Source organism: Chiloscyllium punctatum, chromosome 26 (assembly GCF_047496795.1).
Source record: "Chiloscyllium punctatum isolate Juve2018m chromosome 26, sChiPun1.3, whole genome shotgun sequence".
Classification (NCBI taxonomy): domain Eukaryota; kingdom Metazoa; phylum Chordata; class Chondrichthyes; order Orectolobiformes; family Hemiscylliidae; genus Chiloscyllium; species Chiloscyllium punctatum.
In genome coordinates this window covers 76,423,479-76,441,009 of record NC_092764.1, presented here as the reverse complement: position 1 = coordinate 76,441,009, position 17,531 = coordinate 76,423,479, and positions in this window count along the sequence as shown.

The following is a 17,531-nucleotide window of genomic DNA, read 5'->3' as shown; positions in this document are numbered from 1 at the left end:
TAAGCCATTCGTCCCGTTGGAGTTCATTTGTCAGAGTGAACTCACTGGGACTTTGTTAAACATAGAGCTGGCAGAACGCATTTCGAGAAGGTTGTTTGACAGGTATAGGACTTGAAATACATTTTTTTAAAAAATCGCTCATTTTAATTCGATCGACAAAATGGAAGTATTGGTGAACTTACACGCTGTTACACGGGCTCAACCTCTAACCACAAGTTTTATCCATTCTCTTCAATCATAAGGAACGTTTATTTTTAAAAACAATTTGCAAACTTTCAAATTTGAGCAGCGATAATCGCGCATCAGAAACATAAATCGAAAATAGATGCCTGGATGGTCAGGACTCTCCATCAACGTAGAATGCGTTACAAATAATCGTAGCATTTAGATTAGGAGCAAGTCAAAGCCGGGGCACTCACACATATTAGCAAAACCACAGAGACGCACGCACACGGCACGTCACGTTTATATAGCGCCTGCAACATAATAAATTATCAAGGCAATTGACAGTGAACATTACAGACTGGGCAAACTGATTTATTGGTGAAAATAGCATGGGCAAAGAGGCAGGTTTTAAAATGAGAGACAAAAACAGACTTAGTTCAGGATCAGTTACCAGAGATGAGCGACCGTGTAGTTCCAACATGGCCACCAAAGGCGGAATGCAGAAAACTCGACTTGAACAAGAGATCAGAATTGTAACAGAGACAATGTCCTCGACTGGAGGAATTTAAACCATTAAGGATATTTCAAAAGAAAGATGTTACAGATTGCGAAGGCAAAGTGGCTCAATGAATAGGAAACAATGAATGAATTAGACGGGGACGGTGATACACTATAGCATAAACTAAATATCAAACACATAAAAATGAGGGTGCAGTCACAAAACTGGTGCGCCACAAGTTCAGAAACGCCTACAAATAAAAAAAAGAGTTATATTTATAATCACTGGAGTCAAGATGTTCCAAAGCACTTTTAAGCAAATCAGGTAAATTTTTCACATATCAAGATCATGTGAGCTTTTGCCCTTCTGCTCCACGGGGTGTTTCTGTTCTCCTGAGCTCACCGTTGTATGTCAGCCGTTGATTAGATGGTAGCACACTACACCTGATTAAGGAGACGTTTGGCAAGATCTACAAGACTAGAGCAGCAGATATTTCGGTTGATATTCCAGTGCTGGACTGAACAAATTCAGCAAGAACTGCTGTCTGAGGAGCTGTTTTTCGGATGCAATGTCAAACCAAGTTCTCAACCACCTCTTGGGTGAATTTCTGGGAGAATGTGAAGGCCCTGATAACACTACTTTGAAGTACAGTTCAGACGTTAACCCGAGTATCTTCAATTCTTACCATTTACTCAGCATCACAGCAAAGGTTTACCTGGTTATTACTTGCTTGCTAATCTGGGAAGGTTGCAGCGCTCGAATTCTCTGTGGTGCTTCCTACCTCACAACTGGGACTGCACTAATAAAAAAGTTGCCTGTACAAAAAAAAAATTAGCTGTAACACCCTCGAGGTTTTCACGGAAAGAAAGACACCACGGGGCGTGGAGTGTTTATTCCCCCCATCTACTCTATTTTGATTTTGTCCCTGCCTTCCCCTTTCATGTTTTGATCACGCAACGTTGCTCTTTGATGAGAAGTGCACTACTTGTAACTGGCCTCTCTGGTGTTTCCTTTCTTCCTGTTGGTGGAAAATGAATAAAGATTTATTGTGTCTTTCACTGTGTCTCACACCTGCACACATACAACATGGGTGTTGCGGGGGAGGAGGAAAATAAAGAGAGAGAGAAAAAAAAACAGGAATGTCAGACACCCTGCCACTCTGAGAGCTGTCTAAAGAAATGTTACCTGTAGTCACTTTGGGAAGTCCAGTGAGTCTGAAAAGAGCGATATGGATATTTTTTCTGTAACCAAGCATTAGCCCAATGACAAGGAGGTTGGCATTTCACTGTAAGGTAGTAAATTCGAAAGTTTCCTTTGGCTGTTATGTCTCCTCGAATAACGTTTGGTCTGGTTATTTCCTTAAAACTTGAAAATCATTTAAATGTCTTCACTGAATGGTAAAGCGCTATTTCCTTGTGAGATCGTATTGGGCTGTGGATGTCCCCGGTGTACATGTATGCGATATCTTGCCTCATTCTTTACTTTATAATGAATGGCATTACTTTCAATTTGTGAATTATGGTTTGTCTACTAAAGGAAATTCACTGATTTATTGCAAAACAATGATGTATTGTGGTCATAATCGTGTGTCGAACCTTTAATAAATAAACATGTTCAAAAATATTTTTAAAAACAGTAAATGAAGTTGACTTTGAATCTGAAGCGAAACTTATGACAATAGGCAGATGTATGCCTCTCCGCTACGTAATGATAAGCACTGGAAAATAATTTTAACTTTTAAGTTGGCTCCTAGGCGCGTTGTTTAGTAGAATTCCATTTCCAGTTTCCGCTTGCCAGGCATTTCGTGATCTTTGGGGTAAAGCTGTGCTGTTCTGCACAAGATATTTGTCGAAGTGGGTCGACGGGACATTCATTCAATCAGGTCAATCTCTAGATGAATAGGTCAAAATATGAAAGAAACAGAAACAGAAATTTTGGAAAAAAACAGCGGGTCTGGCCGGTATTTGTGGAGAATAAAATGAATTAACGATTCGTGTTCAGTAAATATTCTTTAGAACTGAAATGATTTTATGTTTGACATGTTCGTTATTCTAGAAGTAAGATATTTAACCTTACTTGTGAATATATCCTGGCAAATAATGTAGCTGATTAATATTTGAGCTTGAATTTTATCGGATGTTTTGATATGTAAAACAGTAAATATGCATGCCCTTTGCAGAAAGAACAATCTGCAGACCATGAAACTTCAAAATGAAAAGCAATACTAAATGCGTACAACTTGGCCTTCAAGGTATAAATGAATATTTTATTGTGAGAATAACAACTAATCAGGCATATTTAGTATTTGCAAGGGTAAAGTGGTCTTGATCTTTGAAGTTAAAGAAAAATTTTGAGAACATGAGGGAAATCATAATTATGCAAGAATTCCAAAGCTGATATCAGCACTTAAGACTGATTTGGAAGAGCATCAAGTATCCAATATCAGTGCGCAGCTGCATATTTACTAGGCAAAAGTGATGGATGGAATTGGACCATGATTAAATGAATGGAATCACATGTATTGTAGCAGATCAGTAAATTGAAATGATACAATGCCGACATGAAACGAGTATGAAAATCAAAGTTTGTAGCAGTCGTTTGAGATGTGCCTTTCGCGTGGGAAAAGTGTGTTTCCTTGCTTATGCATGAAGCTTTTAAGTGCCTCTGTCGGGTTTTGTCCGTTGCAGTGAATAAAACAAACCACACATTGCAGCAGGGGAACTCAGTCCCATATAGTTCACAGCATGCAGTGTGTGGGAAATCTTGGGTGCTCCTGCCAGTCTCGATGACGGCATCTGATCAGCTTGAGCACTAGACTTTGGAGCTTAAGCATCAGCTGGAGACATAACACCCATTCACAAGTTTGAGAGTTATACGGATAGAAATGGTTACACCAAAGACTAAAAACATGCAGTCAGGGAGGGAATGGATGATCATCGTGGAGAAGTAGGCTGGTAGATCAGGAAATCCCCAGAACATATCTCACTCAAGATTACATTTTCTGTGTTGAAAACGGCGAGAGTGCAATTAAAGCCAAGCTGCATAAGGAAAGAATGAGTGAGAGAGAGTACAACAGCAGTAGGAGATTTAGTCATTAGAGCTACAGACAGACACTTCTCCACTCATGGAGTGTTTCCATGATGATGTGTTACCTTTCTGTAGACAGGGCTAAGACTGTCACTTGAACTACAACAGGACCAACATACGTGGTTTGCTAGTATGTTTGATGGGTATTTACACTAATGTGCTCGGGAGATGGGATATAGAGAGGAGGTACATAGGGGGATATCCAGACAGATATAGAATAATAATTAAATCCGTCCAGAAAGCAAATATAATCAAGTATATGTACATGGAACCGTAGGAGGCCTGAATGTCATTTATTTTGATGCAATGACTGTAAGGCAGCCAAGTTCATCGTGTAGATTAAAGCATGAGGACATGGCTATAATGGAGACATTGCTGAGAGAAGTGTGGGATGGCTATTCAATATTCTTTAAAGACTCTTTAAACAAGATAGCGGAAGAAAGGAGGTGGAATTGCAACATTGACAAAAGGTTCCATTATTTTAATAAGGAGGAATGATGCCTGAGAATGGTAGTTAAATGTGTCCATATAGCTGGTAAGTAAAAAACAAATGTGTTCAAATAGGAGGTACTTAGATAAAAGGGGTAAATCTCTTGGTCTGGGTGTACTATGAACTCTAATCAATCAAGGAGAAATAGAAAGTCAAATATGCAGGCAAATCTCACATAACTGCCAAAATGTTTTTGGAAATAGTAGGAGGGCATTTCTACTTCGGCAACAATTAACTGGGGTAGAGGAAAAGCTTAGAGCACGTGGATTTCTTAAAACGTGTTCATGAGAGCTTTTGAAGCCAACACATAGAGGGTTGGGATGGGGCAGCTGCTGCTGGCTTGTTTCACTTAACATTCGGGGACAAAGCTAGAAAGTGGGGCAGCAGCACTTTAGTGATCGTGACCAACATTCAGCAAGAATTAAATAAATTATTGATAAGGACGGGGATGGCTTGGAAAAAAAAGTCCTCGTCACACCAAGTGTATCAGTGGACTGGAGGATGGCTTTATTCAAGAAGGGCAATGGGATAAACCAGGCAATTTCAGGTCAGGAAAGTGTGTTCAGGAAAGTATTGGGAAAAATACTGAATGACAAAATTAAAGTCCACTTGTGGAGGCAAAGATCAAATAAGGATAGGTAGCATGGCTTTGTTTGGAGGAGACTATTTCTGGCAAATTTGAATCAGATTTTCGAGGATGTGACCAGGTGTGTAAATGGGGGCAGTGCAGGTCCATGGTCTACAATTCAGCAAGGTGTTTGGCAAGATCCTGTATGGAAAACTAGTTGAAAAGCTAAGAGTCCTTGGTTTTACAGGGCAGTTAACATGTGATAAGGATAATTACATAAGATAGGAATGATAATTAGAACAGATGCCTATTGAGTGTGATAAAAGAAATAGGTAGAAAAATATCAGAATGATTGGAGAATGAATCAATGGATTTTTTGAGGGGAAATCTTCTGAATTTAAGGACTTACTGCCTACTTTGACCATCTTTTGGATGAAAAGGAATAACCTTACGTGCACAACAATGTCTGAGTACATTTGATAACGTAATACCTGTATTGATAACAGAACGAGTTGTAGTTGCTCCTAGTTATGTTAAGGCAACCACGCTGGTTGTTCATACCAGTGAAATCACTTTGGATTCCACTTTATCTTCCATTCATTTTAAGTACGTGTCAATTGAAATCCTGGATGGTGGGAAATAGACTGAACCTAGTTTTTGCTCGAAAACATTTGGAAATCTATATATCCAACTACACTGATAATTGTTGGCATGAATCATAAATATTTGGCTTTTTATAGTTGAATTTTATAATACAGAAACTGATGGTCGATTAGCACTTTGAGTATTTCTCCGAACAGAAAAGCAGTAATTTGGTTTAGTTTTTGTCAGTACAAGCTGTCAGACCTGCCAATAGTCTATAAATGTTTTGGATTTTAAGTAAACAGGCACGAGAGTGGAAGAACACAGCAAACCCAGCAACATCAGGAGGTGCGGAAGTTGACGTTTCGGATGTAAGCTTAAAAATGTGTTGCTGGAAAAGCGCAGCAGGTCAGGCAGCATCAAAGGAACAGGAGAATCTTCAGGAAGAAGGCCTTATGCCCGAAACGTCGATTCTCCTGTTCCTTTGATGCTGCCTGACCTGCTGTGCTTGTCTAGCAACACATTTTTAAGCTCTGATCTCCAGCATCTGCAGTCCTCACTTTCTCCTAGTTTCGGGACTGGGGATGGGTTTAGGGAAGCTGCAGACAAAGGCAGAGGTGGGGGGGGGGGTGAATCAGGGTGGTGAAATGGGAATAGGTGGAGACAGGTAGAATGTACGACCTCGTTGATCAATGGAAGGAATGAATCCTACGACATGATTGGTCAATGGGTTTTTCTTAAAGTTCGGTCGGAAAACATCAATGAAGCTTCCAGCCTCTGTACATCTCATGCAATGATTAATGATAAGAATGACACCTGGCGAAGGTTATGAAGAAGATGTGCATTGGATTTAATCAGTTCAGTAAGAAATTTAGATATTAAGATTAGAGTGTAGTTTGCTGGCATTGAGTATCTGTAAAGGATATTGCTGGGAAAAGGGTTGAAACTTTCTTTTTACTACTTCTGTGAAGATCATTCTAAGTGGCTGCACATATACTTTTGCTTTTCTTTCTTTATTATGTGTACGTTTTTTTGTTAAAAGGTTCATTAGACATCTCATATGTTTAGTGACAAATATGGTTATGAAACTTGAAATATAAAACTGAGGATCTATCAAGGCAGGTTTTACTCTGAGATCCGACTTATGCAGTCTTACTGGGAGAAAGTGAGGACTGCAGGTGCTGGAGATCAGACTCGAGAGTGTGGTGCTGGAAAAGCCAGCTGGTCAGGCAGCATCCGAGGAGCAGGAGAATTGATGCTTTGAGTATAGGTTCTACATCAGTAATGAGGTTTGTCAGCAAAGGAGGTTGAGAGATGAATGGGAAGGTGGGGGCTGAGGGAAAAGTAGCTGAGAAAGCCTTAGGTAGATGGATGTGGGGGTGAAAGTAGTATTTTGTAGAGGAGGGCGGACTGGATAAGTGGGAAGGAAGATGGACAGGTAGGACAGGTCAAGAGGGCAGTGCCGAGTTGGAAAGTTGGATCTGGGATTGGGTGGGCGGAGAGTAAATGAGAAACTGGTGAAATCCACATTGATCTCATGTGGTTGGAGGGTCACAAGGCGGAAGATGAGGCATTCCTCCTCCAAGAATCAGGTGGCAAGTATTTGGTGATGGAGGACCCAGGACCTGCATGTCCTTGGGAGTGTGGGCAGAGGTGTCAATGTGTTTGGCCAGGAGGCGGTGGTTTTTTCATGCGGGTGTCCCAGAGATGTCCTCTGAAGCATCCTGCAAATAGACATCCTGTCTCCCCAATATTTAGGAAACAACATTGGGAGCAACGGATACAGTTGATGACTTGTGTGGAATTACAGGTAAAGCTCTATCGTGGAAGGGTCCTCTGGGACCTTGGATAGAAGTAAGGGGGGGTGGCGCGAGTATGGGCGCAGGTTTTGCAATTATTGCAGTGACTGAGGAAGGTGCTGGAATGGGAGGGTGGGTTGGTTGGGGAGGTGTGAAACTCTCAAGAAAGTCACTGAGGAAATGATGTCTTTGCAATGCAGATGGTGCTGGGGAAAGAAATATGCCCTTGGTGGTGGGGTCTGGTTGTATCTGGCGGAGATATTGGAGGACGCTATGATGTAACTGGAGGTTGGTAGTGTGGAAGGTAGGGAGTGGGTGGCTGTGCATTGCGAGGGTGAGAGGTTGGAGTGAGTGAGGGGGTGAACAGATTGAAGCACGGGGTGTCCAGGTGGATGACATGTGTTGGAGATGGAAAAAGGGGTCTCTGCTGGTTAGCTCTGTTGTTCCTTCCCACCCGTCCACTCCACCCTCTTCTCCAACGTATCACCTTCACCCCCACCTACATCCAATTATTGCATTCACAGCTGTCTTCCCACAAGTTCCACTCCCCTCCCATTTATTTCTTAGCCCCCTTGGCCGACAAGCCTCATTCCTGATGAATAGGTGATGTTCGAAACAACAATTCTCCTGCTCGTCAGATGCTGTCTGCACAGTCTTACTGTCAGTAGTTATCATAACAATAGCCCATCCAAACCCCAAATTAATATTAGGTATGAACCTTAACGTGCTGCTATTAATTCTATTAATTTAATCCTTAATCCTAAAACATCGTGTTAACCCAATCCTTAAAACTAAGGTGTCATTGATAGCATACATAACAGTGTCCGGGGTCTTGATGTCCTCATTGCATAAGTTGGCCGGGGTCAATAGTCATTCACAGAAGGTCAACTTCCTCTTGGCAACTATTTTTCACTATGATATTGATAAATGTTTGTGCAACCATAGCATTATAGGATGTGGCATGTGATTACATTCAGACATAACATTTGGCAAATGCATTGTCACTGAAAGAAATAGATGATCATGCATTTGTACTTATTAAAGCTTCCTGCCATTGTGATCTCTCCCCTGCCACGTGTGGGTCTGTTGTAGACTAATTGCTTGAGATTAACTTTCATGTTGGAGAAAGTGAGGACTGCAGATGCTGGAGATCAGAGCTCAAAAATGTGTTCCTGGAAAAGCGCAGCAGGTCTGGCAGCATCAAAGGAACAGGAGAATCGACGTTTCGGGCATAAGCCCTTCTTCAGGAAAGGCCTTTGAAATTGAAATTTCATTCCTGAAGAAGGGCTTATGCCCGAAACGTCGATTCTCCTGTTCCTTTGATGCTGCCTGACCTGCTGCGCTTTTCCAATTAACTTTCATGATGACTCGATTACACCATTGTAATGCAACGATAAGGGCTTTGCAAGGGAGATGAGATGGACTTTTATCTTTTTGCCGAGAAACCACCCAAACTGCAAACAGCAGAGAAAATTGCCACATAGTAGTCATACAATCTATGATTGGTTTACCCAAATGTAGAAAAGGCCACATTATGTGCAGTAATTCAGAATACGAATTGATAGAAATGCAGGTAAGTTGTTATTTGACTAGCTCAGTCATAAGTCTGCTTCTTATATTAATGAAAGAACACCAAAATGTCGTTTGAATGATTACAGATAGAAATAAAAAAAGCACACACACAATTTGATCTGGACTTCGCTATTGAGTTGAACTGACTTGTGAAAATCATGGGTCCCCAAAGATTATAATCACAATGACATTTTGTTTTTTATTTGGTTTGTCCCATCTGTTGGTGATGGACATGATTCACTAGATTTTGCAGAATACCAGAAATGAGTTGAATTCTTTCTTAACAAGAAATGTTAGAGTGGGTTAGTTTTGCTTTATTCATGGGGTATGGGCATCACTGACTAAGTTTGTATTTGTTATCCATCACAAATCACTGTTGTGGTTTGTGGTGGCCTGACTCTTGATTGCTTCAGTACTCCCCTGCTATCGTTCAGAAGCAGTTCAAGGATTTTGATCCAGGAAGAAGTGAGAGATCTGTAATGCAGGATAGTGTGCATCTTGGAGAGAACTTGAAGATAGTCTGAACATCTGCTGTCCTTGTTCTAAAAGATGGTAGAGGTCATGGGATTGGAAGGTGCTGTTGGAAGTACAACTTTCAGATAATTTGCATTGTTGCCCTTGTATGTCGAGTGTGGAGGAATTGATAGTGGAAGGTGATGGATTGGATGCCAGTCACGTCGTGTGTTTTACCTTGAATGATGTTGAGCTTCTTGGTTGCGTTCAGAAACATAGTAAGTTCGAAATTAGGTGGAGGAGTACGTCATTCGGCTCTTCGAGCTTGCACCATCTTTCAATATGATCATAACTGACTGTGCAATTTTCGTATCCCATTTTCTATACCCCTTGGTCCATTTAGCTGAAAGGGCCATTTCCTTCTTTAATATATCAAATGAAGTGGCCTCAACAACTTTGTACGGTAAAACTTTGCACAGGTTGACAACTATGGGTCAAGAAATTCTTCCTTATCTCAGTCCTGAATTGCTTACCCCTTATTTTTAGAATTTGATCCCCTAGTTCTGGACTTAGCCACCAGGAGGAACGTTCTTCCTGTACGTAACCTGTCCAGTCCCATCAGGATGCGCACATAATGAAGGAAATGGAGCATATTCCATGACTCTCCTGTTTTATGCCTTGTAGATGGTGGAAAGGCATTGGTATGTCAGATATGTTACTCACTGAAAAACCCCTTGCCTTTGAACTTTTCATGCAATGCCAGCATTTATTTAATATGCCCAATTCAGTTTAAGGTCAACTGCAAACCCTAAATGTTGAGAATGGGGCTTTCAATGATAGCAATAGCAATGAATGTGGAGGGATAATGATTCATTCTCTAATGTTTGAGATTGCCATCAGTGGCACTTTTGTGGCACGAATGTCATTTGTCAAACATCAGTCCATGCCTAATGCCATCCAGGTACTTTAAGAAAAACAGAAATTATTGGAAAAGCTCAGCAGGTTCGTCAGCATCTGTGCAGAGAAATCAGAGTTAAAGTTTCGGATTTGGTTATCCATTTTTCAGAACTGGTTCTTTTGCGTTTTTTTTACCATGCAGATCTCGCTTCCATATGATTATTGAATTCTGTTGAACATTGTGCAATCACCAGCAAACATGCTAATTTATGACTATTTGATGGCAAAGTTATTGAAGCAATTGACGGTGGCTGATTAAGACATTACAACACTGATCGACCTTCCTGCTGGTTATGACTCCAATTCCTGGTGTCTTCTCCCTCTGAATACGATTGATTCTAATTTAGCAAGTGCTCCATCAAGCCAAATTTAGTCAAAAGTTAACTTGGTGTAAAGGGCAGTCACTCCCACCTCATCTCTGAAGTTCATGTCTTTTTTTTCCATGTTTGAAACCAAATCTCAAATCAGATTAGAAGTTGAATTTCCTTGGTAGAACCCAAACTGAGCCCCAACGAGCAGCATAATTTTAAGCAAGTTTCTTCCTAAAACGCTACCCCCATCCATAACTTTTCCAATAGTGCAGAGTAGATTGATATGGTGACAAAGGGCTGTCTTGGATATGTTTTGCTTTTTGAGGACATGATGCATGTTGGCAAATTGACACATTTCAGGCCATATGCCAATGATGCAGCTACACTGGAACAGATTGGCTGGGACAAATCTAGTCTGGTCAAAAGTCTTCATTTTACTCATGGTTATAAGGGCAAATAACCTGTGCTGCATCCAGTGCCTTCATTTGTTTGTTGATGCTACATGGATGGAATAATATTCGTTGAAGATTGGAATCTGTGATTCCGCAGATTTAATAATGAGTTAGCGATCTACCTTGCCCTCTTTTGATTGAAAATGGATTCAGATACGTCAGTTTTATATTATATACTAATGTTCTGGGTTACCCGTTTGTTGATTATAGGGCTGGCATAACATTTTTAATTTCCTCCTGAAAATTCATCCCTCACCCCCACGAAATTGCAAATATTGGAATAGTTCTTCCATAAACCAGGCAGAAAGAGCCATGCTCCCTCGTGGTGGTACTGGCTCAGTGGTTAGCACTGCTGCCTCACAGTACCAGAAACCGTGGTTCGATTCCAGCCTCTGGCGATTGCCTGCGTGGAGTTTGCACATTTTCCCTGGATCTGCATGGTTTTCCTCCTAGTGTCCAAAGATGTGCGGATTCGGTGAATTAGCCATGCTATATTGCCTATCGCGTTCATGGATATGTAGGTTATGTGCATTAGTCGGCGTAAATGGAGAGTAAGAGGTGAGTGGAATAGATGTGCATCTGTAACCTTTCGGAGAGCAGCGTGGATTTTTGGGCTAAAGGACCTGTTTCCACACTGTAGAGATTCTAGACTGGTGACCAATGCGCTGTGTGAGACTCACGTAAGAAAAGAGACAAAAGTCTAGAATAAGTATGTGAAGAGTGAGTTCTAAACTGTAAGTTGGAGAGCTGTATCTGAGAATCTCCTACGTACCCACAACGCTGAAGGTGAATATTAGCATTTCATCTTCCCTTGCCATCATGCATATGAGTTACTTGCAATGTTCCAGATCAGTGTTACACAGTTAGCTACAACAAATGAAACAGCGATAAATATAAATTCTCTGATATGTGATTGGATATCCTCGAATTCTATCCATAAATAATTCATAACTTCAGACTGCTTTTCTGGAAATTCAGGTTTTCTCGTTCTTTATCAACTTCAAATTTGTACATATCGTGTATTTATCTTGCTTTGTAAGGTTTGATTTTTTTTGGAACTGGTTAACTTCAAGTTGCCAAACCAGCTTGTCATCTCTACCGCTTTGATCAGTCTATGGAAGTAATGTTTAATATCACCTGTTAGTCTACTCCCTGCTTGAGATAATCTAGATTTGGAGATGCTGGTGTTGGACTGGGGTGTACAAAATTAAAAATCACACAACACCAGGTTATAGTCCAACAGGTTTAATTGGAAGCACACTAGCTTTCGGAGCGACGCTCCGAAAGCTAGCGTGCTTCCAATTAAACCTGTTAGACTATAACTTGGTGTTGTGTGATTTTTAACTGAGATATAAGTAGAGGTTATAAATAGAGGCTGTTATGAAATTTCTTCGTATTAGTTCCTTATTTGGCATTGTTTTCTAAAGTAGTGATCTCTCCTACCCAGAAGGATAAGAGCAATGGATGCCTTGTGATTTCACTATATCTATACTGACTTGACATTATATTACTGTCTCTTCACTGTTGTTATCAACATAATCAAACCTCTTTCCTAATAGCATTATCTTAGAATCATAGAATCCCTACTGTGTGTAAATAGGCCACTCAGCCTAACAAGCCCACATCAGTTCTCTGAAGGGCATCCCACCCAGAGTCACATCCTTACCCTATCCCCATCGGTCTGTAGTGCCCGTGGTTAATCCACCTAACTGGCACATCCCTGGACACCATGGTCGATTTAGAATGGCCAATCCACCTAACCTTCACATCTTTGGAGGAGGAAACCGGGGCAACTCCAGACTCTACACTCTCAGTTGCCTAAGATTGGAATTAAACCTGGGTCCCTGGCACTGTGAGGCTGTAGAGTTAAACCATGAGCCGCCAAGCCGCCCAACATGCACCAACACCACATGGACTGCAGATGTTCAAGAAGGCAACTCAACATCTCCATCACCATCTGAAGATCAGTTAGGATTAGCAAGAAGTGTTGGTCTAGTCAGTGATACCCACATGCCGTGTGAATATATGGGGAAAAAAAACCTTTAAATTATGCAATTTACAGTTACCAACGGCAACATGCATTCTATCGAGTCTAAAGGCTTTTCTTGGGGCAATTTAGTCAGTTCAGTCCCACTTCCTAACTTGAACACTGTAATTAGATTAGATTAGACTACTTACAGTGTGGAAACAGGCCCTTCGGCTCAACAAGTCCACACCGCCCCGCCGAAGCGTAACCCACCCATACCCCTACATCTACATCTACATCTACCCCTTACCTAACACTACGGGCAACTTAGCATGGCCAATTCACCTAACCTGCACATCTTTGGACTGTGGGAGGAAACCGGAGCACCCGGAGGAAACCCACGCAGACACGGGGAGAACGTACAAACTCCACACAGTCAGTCGCCTGAGGCGGGAATTGAACCCGGGTCTCCGGCGCTATGAGGCAGCAGTGCTAACCACTGTGCCACCGTGCCGCCCAAAATAAATCTTGTAGTTTTATTTTCAAGCGTCCATACAATTTCGTTTTGAAGTCATTAATGGTCTCTACTTTCACCACCCTAGAGAGTTGCGTGTTTCAAGCCAATGTCACTCGCGTTAATCAGTGCTTCCTTGCATTTCCCCTGCATCTCTGTGCCAAAACGTTAAATCTGTCTCCCCTTGTCTTTGTGCTGATAATTAATGGGAACATTTTTTCCTTGTCTATCCTATCTAATCCTATCAGAATTTTGAATGTCCCTTGTATGCCATCTCCTCAATGTACTTTTGTCAAGGTCAAAACGTCGATTTCGCTGCACTTTGGATGCTGCCTGAACTGCTGTGTTCTTCCAGCACCACTAATCCACACCCAGTATTCCAAATGTATCACAGATCTACGTTTCCAATCTGAAAAACAATCCTCTTATATTTGATGTGAATTCACTCAAGAGCCCACTTTTGATAAATTGTGATGACCACAACTGCGTTCAGTACTCAAACTGTGACCCAACCAAATCTATTAAGCTTCAACATTATTCCCTTACTTTCGTACTCAGTGCCTCAAATGCAGAATTCAAGAAAACATAAGGTTTGACAACTATAGTCTTACTTTTTACCACATTCAAAGATGAATTCAGGAGCACCTTCAGCGCTCCACTGTTGTTATACTCTCTTTAGAAAGGTACCAATCAGATTATGTTGTTTCTCCTTACCCATACTTGAAAATTCATCATCTCCACTTTGCTAAATTACACGTGCTACACATTAGTCCATATCCTGTTATAATCCATTAATATCATCTTCTGTTTGCTGCTGCAACTTTGGCTTCATCATCAAATCCTCAAATTTGATTCTATCGTCCAATATGTAAGTTGTTTGCATATAACAACAAAAATGTACGTTATTGACTGATTTATTTCACTGGTTTTGTTCCTTTCTGTGTTTCGATCTTCTCTGTTTTGATGTTATGTTGGTTTCCTGGTTAAATCTTGATATTAAAGGTGTTTGCTATTATAACCAATTTAGAGAAGCAGGCTAATGCTTAAATGAAAATAGCACACAGAGGAATGTCATATAGCTTGATAAATTTATTATCTGTAGCTAGTCTGTACTGCTTGCAGAATCTTTCATTCTCGGTGGAATATATCTTTGTTGAGAGTTTAAATGTGTAGCACTACTTTTCGCAATCTTTCCTATTGAGAAAACTTCCCCTTTCAACTTAGCCAGTCCTGACTTTGCATTTTTACAATTGTCTTTTAGTTAAGTTTCTGACGCAGGTTTTAGATCTAAGATTCTTATTTTCAAACCAAATGTGAAAATCTTTACAGTATGATCACTTTTCCTGGTTGATTATTTATTGCAACATCATCAAACAACTTTTCTCATTCAATGTTACATGTACTAATCTGTTTCACAAAGTATTGTTTTTAGAAATTGTCATTAATATATCCGAGGAACTGCTCTTGATGTCAAATAGCCCCTCATTCTTTGCTACTTCAGAGAAGGGAAATTAAATTTATTTTGCCTCTCATCAATGGACACACAACTCATCTCAGGGACAATTTACTGAAGGCTCACCATGCAGTCTCCAATATGAATACACCCTACCCTAAACCAAAAGCAAAGAAATGTAGAGACTGGAAAGCTGAAACAAAAACAGAAATTGCTGGCGAAAGTCATTAGGTCTGGTAACATCTGTAGAGAAAAAGCACAGTGAGCATTTCGAATCCAGTGATCCTTCCTCAGAAATACTTCATCAGAAATTTCTGTTTTTGTTTTGCCCTTCTTTAAACTTTTAATGCAAACTGCACACAATTTCCAGACATTGCCTCACCAAAGTGTGGCACAACTGCAGCAAGATTTCCTTACTCCTTTTGCTCCAAGCCCCTCTGAATAAAATTCACAGTGTCATTAACCTTCTCAATAACTTGCTGTACCTGCATGCCGACTTTCTGTGTTGCTTGCATAAGTACATCCACGCGTCTCTGAGCATCAGCATTTACAGCTGCCAAACTACTGTGTCCATTTCAATTAAGAGTAAAATCACCCACAACTATTGCAGTACTTTTATTGTCCGATTCATGGCATTTCTTGACTCCTATAAAATTACCTGCTGATCGATGGACTATAAACTACTTCTACTTATAACTTCTTCTCCTTGCTATCTTTTATCTCCATCTATACAACTTTTGCATATTTATTTTCTCATGAAAAGTAATTTCTCATGACTGTACCGATCAATCATTTATTAAGAGAGCCAACGCATCTCGTTTTTCTTTGTGCTATCCTGTTGTAATGTCACACACTCTTTTAACATTCAATATGCAGTCTTGGTTACCTTGCAAAATTGTCCCTACATTGCCGATCATGTCATAGCACTTTTTTTTGAATTCATGTGATAATTTTATCAAGCTCATTACGCATTGCCTACATTCAATTGAGGAGCCCTTAATCTAACTATATATATTTTTGTATTGCTTTGCATATCAGAAAATGGAAATATTCATTCTCTGTCCCTTAATTAAAATCATTTGAATAGATTTGAAGTACCTCAGATCCTTGCATTGCAGAAATATCAGCCTTTCAACTTCAACCGTTTCTGTTTGTACACACTGTTTGCTTCCTATCTATTAAACAATCCTCTATCAATGTTAATATAATATCCTGATCTCCTTCAGTTCTTGGGTGTCATTTGACTTTTTCGCATGCCATTTAGAAATGCCTACACACTGTATTTGCGATTTCCCTGTCTTTTACTTTGCAACAGAAAGCCTTCAGATGCTCCAACATATTTGTCAAACATGGTATTTCTTTTGTCAAACTGTATTGACTTATTCTAATCATACTACAAACGTCTAAATGCATTGTTCATATTTTTATAATATATTTTAGAATTTTGATAAGAAACGTAGTTGATCTAACTGCTCTGCAGTTCCCTATTTCTTTCTCCTTGAATGTGAGATTGCATTTTCCAGCTCCCAATCTGATGTGAATGTTTTTGCAAATTAGAAATTTTGTTTGAACATACCCAGTATAGATTTCTTCATCCCTTGCGAAAAATTCTGTTACCTCTGCTTCTGAGGCACCACCATTTACTTTAGCAAGTTCCGTTCTTTTAATATACTTTTAAAAACTCTTACAATCTATTTTTATATTAGTAGCTAATTTACTTTTATTTGTCCCCATTTTATCAACTTTTTGATGCTTCTTTGTTAATTATTGAGTGTCCCCTACTTCTCAGTCTCGTTTCCATTCTTTGCAAAACATAAGCCTCTTTTTAAAGTCTTAAACCACATTTAACTTTCTGAGTGAGCCATGGATGATGCTTCTTGCTGAGTTTTTATTAATCAATTAATTGAATATTTTCTTGAAATTATGTCTTTAAAGCCTACCCACTGTATATTCAATTATCAGTATAATATTAATTAAATTAAATAATCACCTATTTTCCCCTCATAGTAATGTATTGATTTTGTTCAAGTTTGCGATTCTTTTCTGTGATTGGAACCATAAAACCTACCACGGACTTCAATGGATTTATGATCATTTTCCCCCAGCAGACATTACAATGTTATTGCTACTTAATAATTCACCATTAGAAAACACTGAATTTGCGATCACCTCCTTCAGAGGCAGTTGTAAAAGGTACTACTACATGAAACTACCACAAAAATAAATTCTGCAAGCTACTGTTCCAGATTATCGTTAGCAATTCGATTTCCACTGATTACGTAAAGATTAAATTAACTTCATGATAAATACGTTTCCTTTGTGACAAGCTCCAAAAGTTTAGCTCAGTGCTTGATCGGCAGCATACTTTCTGTTCTGGGCCCTACAAACTGCTCCCGCTATCAGTCTCTGACTCCCGATATTTCCATTTACCGGGGAGAGTGATTCTGTTTCATGATATTCTTTCTTACTTCGTTGCGTTATCCCTTATGATCAGAAACACCCTCCTCTTTTATAATTCTGAGCTCCTTTTAAAATGTATGTACCATGGAATGTTTATTTCTCAACCTTCATCACCTTGTAGCCATATCTCGATCGTTGTGTTCAAAGCAAAACTATGTATTTGTGTAAACAACATGTATTTTCTTGAAGATGCATCATACGTT